Raw genomic sequence first — 17,200 nt, forward strand, 5'->3', positions numbered from 1 at the left:
AACGCCGGCTCCCTTGGGGCGCTTGCCTGGGCGGCGGGATGCTCTCGGGGGGAGCACAGCCCGCTCGGCCCGGCCAGGCCCAGCGCGCTGCGGCCCGGCCCGGCCCGGCCCCGGGCGGGATCGTGCCCGCGGGCGGGCGCTGCGGGGCGGGGGCCGGCAGAGGGAGCTCGGGCCGGCGGGACGAGGCCGCAGCCCTGCGGGGAGCCGCGCTCCCTCGGAAGGGGAGAAAGCCCGAAGTGACCCCGCAACCTGCAGGCGGGTGGCCGAGCCGGGAGTGGAGGTTGGCTCCAATGTTTCTCTCGACTGCCTGTGGGCTTGGGTTGTGCCATGAGGTACGATGCCGCTGGAAGACAAGCAACCGGCCCTACAGAAGCCAATTTTGGCTTCGCTTTCTCAGGGTAACTGCCCAAGAAACCTAATTCTACAAATTTAACTCGGCTGGCCAGAGAGCAGAGCCAGAACCTTATGGCACATTCACGTGGGTGTAAGCCAAGCACCCAAATTTCAGACAGATCTGTCACCAGAAAAAAGAGATTTTTCAAATCAGGGACACAGAAGAGGTATATAATGTGCTGAGTTAGCTGCTCTGTCCCAAAAGGCAGGGAAGATTTTAAATGACAACAGAGGTTTGAGATGAGGCCAACAGGAATGTATTTCAGCGAGCCTGAGGAACCTGGCTGCTGCAGGGGTGTGCTTGGGCAGGCTCACCTGCTGTGGCAGAGAAAAATCAGACCCCGTTATTTCTGACCCTTTGTCTTGGCATCTGGGAAAGAGACCCTTCCTGCAGGAGCTCTAGTCCCTGGCTGCTTCAGAAGGCAGCAGCGATCACAGACTTAAATCACTGTTTGTGCTGCATTTTATTTCTCTTTTTCAGCGGGCTGGGGCAGGAGAGCTGCCAGGGCTGGGACGGACACCCAGACAGCCAGAGCATGTGCCATCAGCATCCGCAGCGCTCTGGGCAGTGCCCGGCAGCACAGCATGCCAGTGCCCAGCGAATGTCAGCTATGTTAATACCTTCACCTCAGTCATCTGCCGTGAAGGCTGTGGCATAGCTATGCGATGTGACAGGCAACAGTTGGGCTGGTTTTGTCATCTCATAGCTAGGGCAGATGATGCAAGGCAAAAGCCTGAGTGTTTCGACATGTAGCCTGCCACTCCAGTCTCTGCTCTGCCAACAGTCAGCTGCAAACAGGACCTGAGAATATGCTTTATTAAGATCTAACAACCTTGAATTTTCAAGGAAAGGACTGTGCTCTATGGGTCTTTGCTACACTTAAGCGGGGGGGATGGATGACTCTTCTCCCAGGCCACTGCTACCCCCACCAGAGAAGCTGTGAATCCTAAAGAAGTGGGCAAAGGGTTGCTGGCAATGCTCAATGCACCACGGTACCATTCTATGCTGGGTGCACATCAGCTGTTCCTACAGCCTTACAATAAATCTACGTCAAAATGTACTGTTAGCGTAGCTGGCATTGCTCAGAGGAGAGGAATACACTGGATCGTTTCACAGTAAGTGCCCCAAACAGGGCATCCAAATGTTGCTATGTGAGCTGTTCCACCATTAATGCCAGTCTCATTTTTTTTTAAAGCTGTCCTGTAGTTACAGTAAACAGAGGCCCTTAGAAAACTCATATCACTGGTACTTAGACATCCTTTGCTTTCTAATAAATAAGATGTAAGATAATGGTTAACCTTCAGGGAGTAGTATCAGTCTTAGATCTAGAAGCTGACACATCATGAAACAAATTAACAAGCGACCACATGACAATGGAAAGATCAAATTATTGTGCCAGTAGTCATTTGTTTAATTTTGCGTATGGGGTAGGACTCAAAGATGTAGGAATAGTGAGGAATATATCTCCTGCATTAGTACTACAGAGCTTGGCTCTGTTGCTGGGGTGGTTGGCTGGAACATGAGCTCCAGTAAACAAGCCCTGAATATCAGGCATGTACATGCTCTGAAGTCTTGGTCAACAGATCCCATTTGGAATCTCATAAGGTTGGCAGAATTTGGAAAAAGCCCACCACCACTCCCTCCCTCAAACCCTCAACAGAAGTCCAGTTTTTTAAGAGCAAATACTTAAGGTCTCACTGGTAGAAATGCTAAATTAACACCAGAAAAGCTCTGAGCATTTAAATTTATCAGATTCTACATGTAAACTGACTTTTTCCCCTCACAGAGCACAGTAATCACTTGACCCCACCAAGGTATGCCCCAGCGGCCAGCCACCTTGCAGGCTGCAAAATCCCACAAGCTACTAAGAGACCCAAACCAGAATGATTTAGGGATTATTTTGACCGCTCTAAGGAGGTGTTGGGAGGTCAGGCTTACAGTATGAGGTTTGACACAACAATGTAGGGAAACGCGTAGTCTCTCCATCTGCCCTACAAGTGACCGGCTGTACATAAACAATGGCTTCCTTCCCTCCACTGATAGCAGCCTCTCAGTTTTCATCCTCCTTTCAATTTAGACTGGCTTTAATCCCTTGAGATCTTCCAGACAGACACTGTACATCTCCGTGCAGCAGGATGTGTTCAACCCTGGGGCATAATCTGCATGTTAGATTCGCTCCACTGCTCTGCTCCAACACAAGCAAAGCCTGGACTTCACAGAGTGAAATACATGGTGTGCCTGGCCAGCCTTGGACAAAGCTGGTTGGGTTCAAATACGAGCAGGGATAGACAAGTGCTAAATGGACTGAAGCGAGCCAGAGCAGGTGAAGACCAGGAGAATGCCATTCCTTTACATCCACTTGTCCCATCCATGGGACAGAGCAAGATTAAAGCAAAGCAAATGCTCACAGTGAGAGGACCAAAAATCTCCTTGAGGCCAGCAGGCAGGGGCAAACTCGAAACCTTGCACACTCCAGTTTGGGTAAAGGCCCTAGTCAGCCAAGGCACGCCACACTGCTCTTCACAGCACCCTCTCACCAACCCCCAGTATACTCAAAAGAAACATGACCCAGGTTTCCTCTGTCACGACTTTGCATGCTAAGGCTTTTGGCACAGATCTTGCAGAGGGGAAACTGAGAGGAGGTTAGAAGCTGCCTGCGTATTTTGCTCAACATGTAATTTATATTTTCCCTCAACACTCTCCCTTGCTTCCTACTTTTCTGGAAGCCAAAGTAAAGGCTTCAGGCTTCCAACATCTGCATGAGTCTCCCTCTATCCAGCAGTGTCAGAAAGAGACCTGGTTTTCAGCCTTTCTGAGAGAAAAAGCTGCCAGCTGCCAAACTAAATCCTCACTGTATGTCAAAGGTGAATGCTATTGAACGGCAGCATTAGAAACCTTGAGTCTGAACCACTTACTGAGTTAGTGCTGAGAGGCTGGGAATGTTATGGGCCAGGCAGTCCTGCAAAATCACCATGGAAGAGCAGAGCTTGAGTTACAGAACAGCAAACTGGTATTGTAGTAAACTGGAGCTGCTGGCACTTGTTTGCTATCAACAGGATGCTCTGGCTTATGATGACCTCTCATAACCTTGTGAATGATGTCTAAGAGTTATGAAAATAATAATTAAGAAAAATGCAGAGGAGAAGATTCACCGAAAGATGCCCTTTCAGACCAACGGATCTGCCTGTGAATTGAGGCTGTCAGTCAACACAGCAGAGGAGAGGATGGAAACATTTTAAAACAACACCCAAATGTTTCACTCTGGCAGTTTCAAAATAAAATGCTTTAGGTTTTCATTTCAAAATTGACCCAGATCAAATAACTAAGCTAAAAAAAGGACTGACCTAAATGAACTGTTTCCTTCTGGTCTTCCTGTTTTACAGCCATACCAAAAATGCTACATCAGTGCCGTTGCAGAGTGCTCTGGTACAGAAACCTGACCAGTATCACTCCTCTGCTTTTGGCCCTTTTTCTCCTTGGATACAAGAGCTGTTTTATTTATTTCCAATAACTTATTTTCAGTAATAAAGTTTGGAGGGTCATCAGCCGTTTGCTGGGGAATTGAAATGAGTCAAATGCTTGTGGCAAGCAGGGGAAAAGGCAGAAAAGTGGGAAAAAAAGAAATAACAAGAAACTTGTGGAGAAGGAGGGGAAAAGGAAAGGTCTCAAAAATCCACATAAGTACCTAAAGATGTTTGCACATAGCAGCGCACATAAAACTTCTGAGCATTTTTAATTTTCTGGCAAATATTGCAAAAGTTACAGGCCAACCCCAGTTCAGATCTGTCCTGCATGTCCCTGAACTCCCTGTGAAAATCAGTGAGTGCCAGGGATGTGCTACTCCCTGGGCACAGACACAGCTGTGTCTAGTTACAAGTGATGCATGATGGTAAAAACAAGTAACTCCCCATGCTATTGACTTTTTTTCTTTTTTTCTCACCTGGGGAGCAAATTCCAGCCAGAGTCCCAGCCTACCCTTTACATTGACAAGTATCACTGCTTTACACTGTCTCAATATCTGCACCAGCAAAACCCCATTTGGATGAAAATAAAATAGAGAAACAGATCAAGGCAGCTAAATAATATCCTGACACTAACCACTGGCAAGAGTTGAGCTTGGATTAAATCTGTAAGGACTGAATTTGAACTTTTGTCAATAAAGTCACAAAGCAAACATAGTGAAATAGGTAATACATGCTTACATTTCTTCATGTGAGTTGTTTAATCAGTGGGATTACTCACAAGTGGGGGAAATTTTGCAGGCTTTGCCATCTCTTTTGTTTTGTGTTTTTAGGCACAGGGGTAAGATTGTCTAGATATTGTAATGAGCTATTGTTTCACTGTTTACTTTTTAGGATGTACTTGGTGATATTTTTCAAAGCAACTAATAGTTTTTCTATAAATGTAGAAAATGAGAAATATCTACTTAATAAGAAGTAGCTATTTTAGAAAGTAATCCAGATAGCTTAGTGATAAAACTTCAAATTACTTATCTGCTACTTTTCTCTGGGCTTAGAGAATAGTGCTTGACATCTGTATTTCACAGAGGATTCTAGCGAAAATACCTGATTCTGTCTAATTGCTCAGAAAACTCTTTAACATTTATGACAGGGCTTTCTCACTGTAACAATATCGGCATGTTGCAAGTGATGGCTATGGTAAATCTGAAGTTGGTAACAGGTTCTCAGGGAAAGCTGCTGGTTTTATTGCTATGCCAACCTTTTCCCAGTATGGTTCCATGACATGAGTTGGCTCTGGGTGAGCTAGGTGGTGACCTGGGAGTTGCACCTGGTTACTGCCCTCTGCCAAAATAGTCTTCAACTTCCCCTGCACCGAGCTCTGGTCTGATCCAGTATGAAAGATAGATGGATGCCTGCCCAGTACAGCCCCTGTAAAGAGCAAACAGATTCCCAGGGAAGATTTTCCAAATGCTGTACAAATGATTCATGTACCCAGCTGCTCAAGAAACCTGGCTGAAAAATTCCCACCAAATTTCTATATATGTGTTTAATAAAAGTAATTCCTTACAAGCTTTAACTGTTCCCCCTGCCCCGTCTGATCATGATTAGTACACTAATTTTGCATAGTCATGATTAGGAGCAGGGAAGATGCCTAACAAGCAGAATCTGGGAAGACATTTGGGTGTAAGAGGCAGCATACAGGAGAGACAGCTGTGATGTAAAAGGATGAAGAAGAGATAGAGGAGCATCCATTTGCAAAAGCAATTTCACAATATGAGAAAAGTCAAGAGAAGGAAAGAGAGAGGGAGAAGCAAGAAGGAAATGGAAAGTCAAAGATAAATTCAGAGGGAAGAATCCAATCAGGAAAATGGACAAGTCTTGCAGGAATTGCAGTGAGGGCAGGTGGACTCTGTTAAAGAAAATAGAGCCAGACATTTATGAAAAAGGGATGTAGAATCATATAAATGAACCTTTACCACTAAATAAAGCAGGGGAGAGCTGTTGTTCATCCAGCCTTAAATGAAAGAGAGTAGAACTGACAATTTGCCCTGAACCAGTGCAAAAAAGTTATTGCCATAGACTTTTTGAAGGAAAGGTTTAACGCTATGACTGCATCCTGAAAAACAGCTTAACAAAAGAGTGGTCAAATGGGTAGTTTACCTCATTTTTCCATGCTGGATTTACTTGCCTTTTCTTCCATATGCGCTCCTCATGGTCCTGTCTGGGTTTTTCCCCCTTTCCTCAGTATGAAATGCTTGGATGTCTTAATTGCTGGCTTGGAGATGTGCTAAGTTGAAGTGGAGGGCAGCTGTGAGTTGGACACATCCTGCAAAACAACGAGTTTCTCTTGTTGTCAGCCACAGCACATCTCCACCATTACATCTGCTACAAACACCCTGGTGGGCCCTGTCAGGGCAATGGCTGGGGAAAAAACATCCCAAACCTATATCCTCTTTTGATTACAATGAAATTTGTTGTGGCTATGAGAGTATCTCTCTTCAGACCTTTGCCTACAGGCCAGCAAACAGCCTGGCCCTACACATGTGGCCATTCAGTGACAGGCATGACTGGGTCTGATCCAGCCCCCACTGAAAGTGAATGAAGGCTTTCCTAAACAGCCAGTGGCTACTGCATTAGGCACAGTTTTGTGATGAAAAAAATCTCTTGAGCAGGCAAAGAATGCATTTGTTTTCCCGCCCACGAAGCATCCACACCTTTACTCACACAACAGATAAAAGGGCTGAAAGCAAAATGAGGTGTAGTCAGGTTGCTCCATAATGAAGAGCTTCAGTCTTGCTTTTTGTGTAGATCATCGTATATTGGGCTGCTATTTCACCCAGGCAGTATATCTGATAGCACAGATGTGCTGGTGGTGCCATAATCAACATACTATTTCTCTTAGTCTTTAAAGAAATGTGTTAAGCATATGCATGTTTGTCAGTGGGATGAGGTACCCTGTAGAAAGTTAATGAAAGTTAACTTAACGTGACTTCCATTTAAGGTTTGCTCCTAAAGGAAAGAAGTGCTGGTGAATCATAGAATGGGAGTGTGAGTTGATGAGAGGTCTTGTCATTAGCAACAGAGTGCTGTTCATATCATTTAACAAGCTTGTCATGTGTTGGCCAACCTACAAAGATGCAATGACAGCTGTACAAAATTCCCTGTAGCCTCAAGGTAGTGCATAGCAATAAACAGGCAGACACCAGAATGAGAGGGCAACTTGCAAATGAGAAGTCTTCACTTTGTTTTTACAAGCACTGAATCACATTCAACACCCTCTGTTAAATTTTACTCTTTGTTCAGTAGCTAAATATAGGGAAATGCCACAGTTTTCAGTGGAATTACATTGTTATAAACTTAGAGTTATCGAGAACGGAATTTCACATTTATATCTGCAACCTTTTATTCAGTTGTCTTAGAAATTTTGAGGAAAACCTTCCCTGAAGTACCATACCAGAGCCCTCTTACCCCAGGCTGCAAGCATATACATAAAAAAGATCATACCACAACACAGAAAGCAACAATATGCAAAACTGATTTTTGTGTTGACAGAGGTTTAACGCTGTGAACTTAGTACACCTGTAGGAGAAATGAGAAACTCTCTTCAGTTTGGGAGAGAAGGTGATCTTATTGAAATAATCCTTCAGTTGGAAAGTCTCCTGTGGACTTGATGGTGAAAACTGTCGGTAGCAGCTCCTGATTTTCCATACTCCCACCATGAGCCTGTGGAAAGATTTGCCAATAGGAAGTCTAGTCCTTTGTGAAAATTAAGTCCCCTTAATTTTGTTCATAGAAGCTATCAGAAGACAGAGGCACTCTGAGCCATTATCTGCTTCTGAAACTCCTGGTCATAGTGTATACTCACTTATCAAATTTTTTTGAAGTCCCTGTTCAGAAAGTTTCAATGCCCAATAGCACTGAAACACAGATCATGACAACAGTGTATGCTTTCCCAATAACTACTGCAGATATTTCTATTTAATAAGTGGTTCCTCCTGGTTTAGATTCAGTGAACATTTAAAGAGATCAGGGGAAGTTTGTGCAGGTTTCCATTTTGCTGAGGGATCATGATGTCTCCCAGCCTGCCAGGACCTAACTGAAAAAAGTGATGTGGAACAAAGATCTGGAATGAAAGGTGAGATCCCTGGGGAAGAAATCTTTCCAAATCCTGCTGCAATCAGTAGCTTGACCAGTGGAAACTTTTGGATACTGTGGAGCTCTGTTTCTCTTTGCTCCACATTACTCACCATCAACAGTAGAGTGATCTTGCTCTTTCCAGGAGCAAATCACTCGAAACAAGCTGGCATTGTCATCTTTCTGGGCCAATTTGCCAATGGATCAATGATAAAATGCATTTCACTGTCAATTCATATCATATGAGTTTCTTGCCCCGCAGTGTAACTGAACAGCCCTTAGCCAGAGGTGTGGGGGGGTCTGTTTGAGAAACTGCAGTGATAGGATATCTTTCCCAGACTGAACCTCTGAATGCTACTTGCTGCCTGTTCATCTCTGGAAACATACAACCAAACAGCATTCAAAAGTGTTTCTTCCCTGGCAAAGTTTCATGCCAAGTGCCCTCAAGGGAAAGCATTTGGGGAATCCTTGGATCTCCTCTGATTGCAGCAGCACGGCACATGAAGCTTCAGAACAGACCACACAGATGGATAAAATGCCAGCAGAAGGAAACCCATGAAAGGAGACTGCTTACTGAGATATCGACAGAAATCACCGTTTCAAACATCTGAAGGCCTGCTCTAATGCCTACTGAACTCAATGGAAAGAATGTCACTGAAAGGGACCCCCTGGTTTTTGAACCATAGTCTTAAAATAAGCACATTTTGTTTAGGTTTATTTATTTTGTCTTTGAGAGCTGGCAACGGCTTATTTGCTTAAAACTAGCTATGTAGAGTTTGTGAGATTGTACTCAGCTTCAGGCATGCTGGGGCTGCAACCTAATCCCCTCACAGAGCCGTCCTGCTAGGAGAGTATGTTACATGTCCTCTATTTTGCTCCACCCCTTTAAAAAGCAGAACTATCTCCTTATCTGTACATTTATCTGATTTTAAGGTCTTATGACTGTGAACACTGCTAAGAACAAAAATGTGTTAACATGCACATTCAAGAGAAGGGAGCCTTTGTGCCTTAGGACTTCCACTGAAGGTGGTTGCAGCTTATTTCAGTTCCTTTAAGATCTGAAGAGCAGCTGTCACCTTGGTTCAGTTTCATTTGTTCCTCTGTGGAGTCTGAAAAGGGGTAACACGCCAGCTAATCAGGAGCATATCAGCTCTTACGTACTATTTTCTCCTGTGCCCCTTTAGGGCAGTTAATGAAAAAACACTGAGAAGTTATGTCTGAACAACCTCTCTCTCACTGGGGGTACTAGAAATCTTCCATTTACCCATGCAGGCCAAGGAGAGGGCAGCCTCTGGTTGTGGCAGGCTCAGCAGTTGTAGCTAAGCTTCCCTTCTGAGCTCTCTGAAAGTCCTTCCCTGTACTCATCACAAAGGTTTGCCTACAGAGTCCATTCTGGCTGGCTTACCCATGCAGAAGCTGGCTTTTACTATCTGATACATTCCACCAAAGTTACATAGTTATAAAGTTACAAAGTTATATAAGTCTTTTATACATACATATATTCTTGTCCAGCAAGTAAATAACTTGCTGTGCAAACCCATCACTCTTCGGGAGTCTGATAACAGAAGCAGCTCTGGAGGCAGTACCCACTTCCAGTGGGGGATCTTTCATGTACCCAACCACTTTCAATCTCCTGGAACAGTTTAGGAGCTCCAGATGCGTATGAAGGCATGACTTTATGAAATGGAGACTACATATATTCAACCCAAAAGCCACACTGCTTTTAGGAGGAGAGCATGTCAGAGTGGTTAACACTGCCTTCTGATCTGCATGTGATAGAGTGCAGAAAAAAGTGTCCAGACATATAGAAATGTACACTCATGCACCCGCAAGAGGTGACAGGAGGGGGACAACAGAGACACAGAGATCAAGGAATGCACCTCAGAGCCAGACTAGGTACTGGAGTAAAAAAGGGGGAACATCAGTGAAGTGGCAGTGATGTATTTCAGTTGGTTCCTAGAAACTGTATTGACAGCCTCTAGGGTTTATGTTTACAACTGTTTAACAAGTTTTTGCTACTGATCTGAACAGCTTACAATTGAAACAGTATATAAGTCATTACTGATCCTCCCTTCAGGCTTGGACAATGACACAGGAATTGGCAGTAATTTGCTGAGGAACTCTGTGAGAGGGCAGAGAACTCAACATCAAAGCAGTTAAACTCTAGCTGCTCTGAGAATAAACCAGCTTTCTAGAGCTTGACCCTTTATGACCAAAGATACGCCAGCTCTTTTCCTTTAAGTTTGCTTTCTCTGCCTGCTCTTAATAAATGTCTGAGTTTGTTTTATTTTCTATTTAGATCTTTTGAGACTTTTATGATTTTAAGCTAAAGGGCACTTCAGTTCTGTCTTCTTCCAGGCTGTACAGGATGAGCTGATGCACATCCTTGAAGATCTGAAGTGTGATGAAAATCCCACCTCAGTTCCTGTGCAGCCAGCAGAGTGAAGAACGACTACAACTGAATCAAAAGTTCCCCCCAAATGCAGATTGATCTGTGGCACTACAAAGTGGGAGGGAAATACTGTAAAAGACTGAAATTGTATCTATTAATTTGCTTTTGTTTGCTTGTACAAAGTAGGTTGTTTCTTTACTCCCTTTTATTCCCTTTCAAGCCAGAGAATAAATTTGCTGTGAGGCTGAACATATGAGCCTTTGAAAAAAGCCCTCATACCTAACAAAACACAACTGTACCTTATACACACAGGCAAAATAGAAGATATTCCATTACTTTAGTTTCATTTTTCTTTTGTTCAGACATTTCTGTGGCATTCAGTGGAAAGACAGCTGTTTTATGGGAGGCACAGTAAATGCTAATTAAATAAAATATTAAAACAATTTGCATCAAAGTTGAGTAGAAGTGATCAACAACAGATTTCCTTTTGTATTACTTAGGAAATTCATGCATTCTGTATCATTTTGTAATAATGCATAATGCATGTACTTTATGTGTTACTGAATTATTATGCCATGGCTAATGACATATCATAAGAAAAACCTCAAACAGCATTTCCAGAGGGTAGCACTTAGCCAGTTATGTCTTGATATCAGAGACTGGACAGCAGCCCTGAAATTGCCTAAGTTGAGGGATATGTGAGAAAACCCACTTTGGTCAGTATCCTAAATAAAAGTCAATATTCATTTATATATTTTTAATAAGTTATGGTCTGCTTTATGTTACCTGCTTAGGTGAGGTTCATTAAAAACCTACTACTGATGACATTAGTCACCAGATGAGAATGACTTTCCTGGGAACAGAGGTGTGGTTTTTGCAAGTATGCACTCACTTCTACGTCAGGGCAGGAAAAATATTTTTGTCCTTTCTGAACCCTTTAAGCAACACGTGCAAATGAGGACTCTTTCAGATACATTCAGAGTCCCCGTATTTAATGATGGAAAGAGGGAAGAAGGGATTTTTCATAGAGTTAAACTGTATCTTAATCACAGCCAGATGCCTGGCTGTAAAGGGTGTTTCAGAGGAGCAGTAGGTACCCTGGGAGTATTTTCACAGTTGTGGGGAGATTGTGTCCACGTGCGTGTATGTGCCAAACAAGCAGTAATCCAACACTTGCCTTCCAAGGAAAGAGTCAGTCTGCTGTCACTGAGTAGGGAAACCTGATAACAGATCCCAAGGAAACCACAGTGATTATTATATCTTTCATGTAAGTCTTTATGGAAATGGTCAGCTATGAGGAGCTGGCTTACAGTCTGGTTGTTGACAGGGAGGCACGTGTTCAAGCTCATAGAGAAAAGAATTGCAAGGAGTAACAGTACCAGGGAATGGCTGTGCTGAAGACCTGACCTCTACATCATACGTATTTCAGGGAGGTTTTCCTCAAATCAGTGCTAGTCTGGCCCAGAGTGCACCTTGCATTTTAGTTTCATCCGAAAGTCACCCTGTTCACATGTCCTGTGAGTGCTCCATGGTGTGAGCCAAAGCTCCACTGGGGAAATGGGCAGGAGGTTTGCTTCAAAAGCACACTCCTGATTCACACTGATGTACCAGTGGGGATGTGCCCTTAAGCATTTTGACATCAGATACACTGGATGGAATCGAAACCTAAGACAGTTTGGCAACTGGCTGAAGCTATCACAGGGCTGTTAGCAGCTACCTTTGGGAACCTGAGGTAACAGATAAGTTCCTAGAGGACTGGAAAAGAGGGAAGCCAGCTCCAGGATCTCTGATGCTTTCCTGGTCCATTTTCCTATGAGCAGATAGAAGCTAAGATGGTGTGGAGAAGCAGCTAACAAGGACAAAGAAAACAAGCATCAGGTGTGATCCCCCTATATTAACTCCTTGGGAAAGGAAAGACTCTTATTCAGACTCTTACTGATGCTACTGGAACAGTGGAACCACAAATGGAAGACAAGCCTAAAATCCTAAAAGGTCTTGATCCAATGAGCAACAATGTGAATAAAGAAAGTGAAATTCAGTCAATGCAAATTCAAAGTCGTATATTTAGCAATAGCCAGATACACAAATACTGTTTGGAGAAACACTGGCTCGGCAGAAGTTCTGCAGAGGAAGATATGGGGCTTGTAGTCCACATGGTGCAAATGTGTTATGTGGCTACAGAAAAAGCAAGTGCTGAGTGTCATGGGCAAGTCACACAACATAGTCTTTCTGTTTGAGTTGCTACTGACAAAACCCCAGTGGGAACACATAGCTCAAGAATGTGCGCAAACTGCAGAGACCAATGGAGAAGTCTAGAAAAATGTGGTCTGTAGGACAGATTCAGCTGGGGTTGTTTCCCAGTCTCTCAAGGGAGATCCAATACTTGTCTTCAAACCTGTCACAGGCTCACATGTAGGAAGGGAGTAAGCTGTGCTATTCACTGTAGGTTGACAGGAGTGATGATATTCAACTGAAGGTAGGGAGACTTAGGCTAAACATGAGGAAAAACTTTCTACAGTTTAGGATAATAAAGCACTAGAATAAGCTGTCTAGGGAGGCTGCAAACTCACCGTCACTGGAAGTTTTGAAGAGCAGGAATGTTTGAAATACTGGTCCTGCTTATATTTTAGGGATGGAAGTGATGACCTCCTAGATCTCTTCCAACTCTCTAGCTCTATGTTTCTATCAGGAGACACAACCTAACCAGCCCTTCCCTCCACATAGCCAATCTGTGTTGTTGGCCAACGCACACCCAGGGGACAGTTACCACAACTTCAAGAAAAAAAGGGCAATTCTCCACTTGGGAAGGCAGGACACTACTCTACAGCTCATGTCAGACTGCAGTTCTTGCTGTGGTATTGGTACCACATCTGAAATCTTCAGATATCACAAGACAGCTGCCAAAAGCCACAAGACAGGCTTCGAAGCATGCCTGGAAAGAAAAATATTTAAAAGCCATCCTCCATCATCATGCAAGAAAAATAAATCATTGACCATTCTTTGAAAAAAATAATAATCTTCATAATGTGGTGCTTCCAGTGGAACACGAAACACTGTTACTTTTACAACAGGGTCACAAAACCTGAAATGCTGTGTCAGCTACATGGTATTGAAAAAAAAAAGAAGAAATATAAAAGTGAATTACAAGCTGGCTTGTGCCTTAGAGCAACTCACTGTGGGCAGAGTAGTGATTGCACTTGCATCTCTCAGCTCTTGCAGTATATTCCTGCCAAGGTGTAGCAACTTAGAAGGAGCCTTTGATAATCTAATCACTCCCCTGCCCACCCCAGTCTTGCAAGTGCACACTGTGTGGTGCAGTTTAATTGCTCCTGCAGCAGCATGCACCTCCACAAGCACCTGGCATGATATCTTGCCACAATACTTTATCTATTTAATTTGTCCACTTTATGCATTTAATTTTTATTCATTTCCACTAGATGCTCACAAGAACTTCAAAGGGAAAAAAGCTTGTTGTGAGTGATTTCTACTACTCACTGCAGCTACTTTCTACTACTGCAGCTCACGTAGTTTGGAAAAGGCCAACAGTATGCCTGTTCATGGGTCCAAGGCAGATGCAAACAGTAACCTATCAGCAGATCTGACATGTAAATAATAAGGGTCAAAAGAGCTTAATGGATAGATCCTAGCAGCAATTTTTCATGACATTTTTGCACATTTATTTTCTTCTTACGGAAGAGGATCTGGCCTTTTTAAAGGTTGCATTTAGGACATGGCATTCTTGTATTAAGTTGTAGTTAGCCTGATGTGACAAGCAGTTTCGTCAAAACAGAGGCAAGCCAAACACTCCCCATAGTAAAAAATGATTGAATATGTAAGGAAAGTCCATTGTCAGACAGTCAGAAAAACTTCCTGATGAGCATCTGCACACAGAGCTTGTGTGACAAGCTGAATGCTCCCATGAGATGAGAGCAGCACGCAGGCTGTCGTAGCACTGCTAACGATGACTGCTCTTCCCTTTCACCTGGCAATGCCAAAGTCCCCTGATCTGCTGGGAGCCAAGTCAGCTTCTTTCCAGGGACTAAGCAAGTTGCAGCAGACTGTGCCTGCAAGTTATTTTCCTCCTTGCCCCCCTCCCCACCTTCCCTTTGCTCCCTCCCAGGTGCTGCTTTTCTGCTGCAGTCCATGGGCACAGGCTGCACTCCTGCCTCCTGAGACCTCGCATCACTTACCTCTCCCCGGGGAACTAACCTTCGTAACCTGGTGGGAAGGAAAGGGCAGGGCTACACATCCTTCCGTGGCACCACCAGCTCCTCAGCTGTGCCAGAGACCGTGTTGGGATGTAAGCAGCAACCGGGTTTTCCGACATGACACGCAGCTACACTGGCTACAGCCGCACGAGGCTGGGAAGGGTAGAGCTATCCCTTTTTTCATTAAGCGTATTTATAAACATACAGTACACAAGCATTTTTCCTTTCTTCACAGTGACGGATGATTATATGTCTATGAAATGTTTTCATTTATTTGGCGCCAGAGTAATCAAAATCAGTTGAAACTGTGGCGATGAAGGGAAGGAAAACAAGTAAGCGTGGGATTGACTGTGCCTCTCGCTCCCTGGGCCGTCCAAGGGTAGTAGCTGGTAAAAGTGCACCCCTTGCAGATGAACATCTTATTCAGCTGGTAATTGTTCCCAGTCGTGCTCATGGCCTCTGTCCATTAAGGATGTAGCCCTGCATAACTTTAAAAGCAATTGACTCCGCTCTGGAAACGCTGTGGGAGCGTCTGAGCCAGCATGTGCGTGACTCCACTTAGGCAGAACAGAACTGGTCCCAGAAAACCTTTGTGAATGAAATTTTCATGCTTTCATGTCTGCCCCAGTGCAGATTCTGGGTCAGTCCTTCTGATCTCAAACATCCGGTTTAAACGGGTGTTTTGCACTACATAGATACAAAAATATTTCCATTATAAGCCTTTAATGACTCTGCATAGGCAAGCAAGGGGGATGAGGTAGGACAAGGGAGTTTAGGAGACTGTGTCAAAGACGCCAATGTAAAAAGAAAAAAAACCACCCAGAAACCAAAAAAAAACCCCCCAGGTTTCTCTGCTTGTCAGTTAAAAAAACAACAACATTGTATGTTCATCTTCTTAAAGCCAGATGGTAAAGATTTCAGAGATGATGTTTTTGTTTGTATTTCTCCCCTCCTCCTTCCCAACATTTTCGCAGTCAGCAAGCACCAGAGCCGGCTGCGTGGCTGCAGACAGCTGCAGAGGTGGCCCATGCTGCTTCTTCCACAGGAGCTTCCCGGGGTATTCCCCGCTTCCTCCAGAAAAAGGCGTCGTCCAAGTACTCCACCTCTGACATTACGCACGAGCTGGTCACTGGCCGCATTTGCAAATAAAGTGCCTGCAAACCACAAGCTTGATTTAACACTGAAGAGGATCTGTCTGCTTCAGCTGATGTCCGGGGCATGTGTGAAGCTGCGTAGAGCAAGCAGAAGGGCACGGTGGCTGGTTGCGATGTGATGGGTTGTTAAAGGGAGCTGTAGGTACCTCTTGCCTTTTCTCCCGTCAGAGAATGAGCACCTCCGAAATGTGCCTGGTCTTCAGTGGTCAAAAGTGAAAGCTAAACAGCAGCTTCACAGACAACATCATGATTACTTGAACCACATGGAATCAGCACAGAAGAGCTGGAAAATCATCATTCTCCTACATTAAAAAGAAAACAAAACAGAACAGCAATTCTATCACTGAATTAAAAAAGGTATGAGGAAAATACCTATTCTCTTGCTCCCACTGAGGTTTTTTTTTACTAGGCCCTGTGGAGCAGCTAGAACACAACTCCAACTTCCTCCCCTCATTCCTCTCCTTATTAGAATTATAAATATATATATGTGTGTATATATATATATATATAAACCAAGTCCCCAATCCCACCAAACTGGCTCTTGTGTACTGTGCTCACACCTCACTCTGCATTCATAGACATCATTGACCATTTCCATATTTTTTAATGAATGTAACAAAAACACATCCCTGAAAAGCAGCAAGAGCTTGATGTTCACAGCCATTGCTGCCAGTGCAATGGAAGGGATCCTTCTGGACAGAGCAGCTGCCCTGAGGCCATTCCCTGGATGAGACTGGCTGTCTTGTCTCTGAGAGCATCCCCAGGGTGGCGAGGTGGACCTGCTGCAGGAGGGTGGCTTAGCAAGCCGGCCTGGGGCCAGGCTCCCCCCAGGGTGGCTGTGAGGTTCGGAAGCCGGCAGGCTGTGGAGTCTGCTCTATGTGAGCACACCTGCTCGCAAAACACTCCAGAAAAATCATGTTTGTAAAAGGCAGAGAGAGGGAAGAGAGGGAAAATGGGCTTTTGAGACCGGTTGTCTTCTCACTTCAGGAGAATTCAGAAAACAATCTTAATTTCTGGGTAACCATCTGACATCTGAGATGTCACATCATCCCACTGTGGCCACTGCACTGTTTAAGGATGATTATGTGGATGTTGCTGCTGCTGCTCAGGGAAACGTTAAAACAGCTGGCAAACATCCTGCTGTTTTACTCGCCAGTCTAAGAGATGGCTAGATAATATGGGATAATTTATATGGAGGGACTTCTTCAGCACCTGATATTATTGGCTAGTAGGATGGATGACCATTTGCAGAGAATTGACTATACTTCCTTTTCAAAGATATGTTAGACAGCATATGCACTCCAGAGACTCCAGCCCAAGATGTTTTTCCTTTTGATAGACTGCCTCGTGGCAGACAAGCAGGAGCACTGGCTTCTGGGGACTCCAATCACTGTTCTCACAGCTTTCAAAAACTATTCAGGGTGACAAAGCTGTAGGACACAAAAGCAGTATCCTTA

Source organism: Strix uralensis, chromosome 2 (genome assembly GCF_047716275.1).
Source record: "Strix uralensis isolate ZFMK-TIS-50842 chromosome 2, bStrUra1, whole genome shotgun sequence".
Lineage (NCBI taxonomy): Eukaryota > Metazoa > Chordata > Aves > Strigiformes > Strigidae > Strix > Strix uralensis.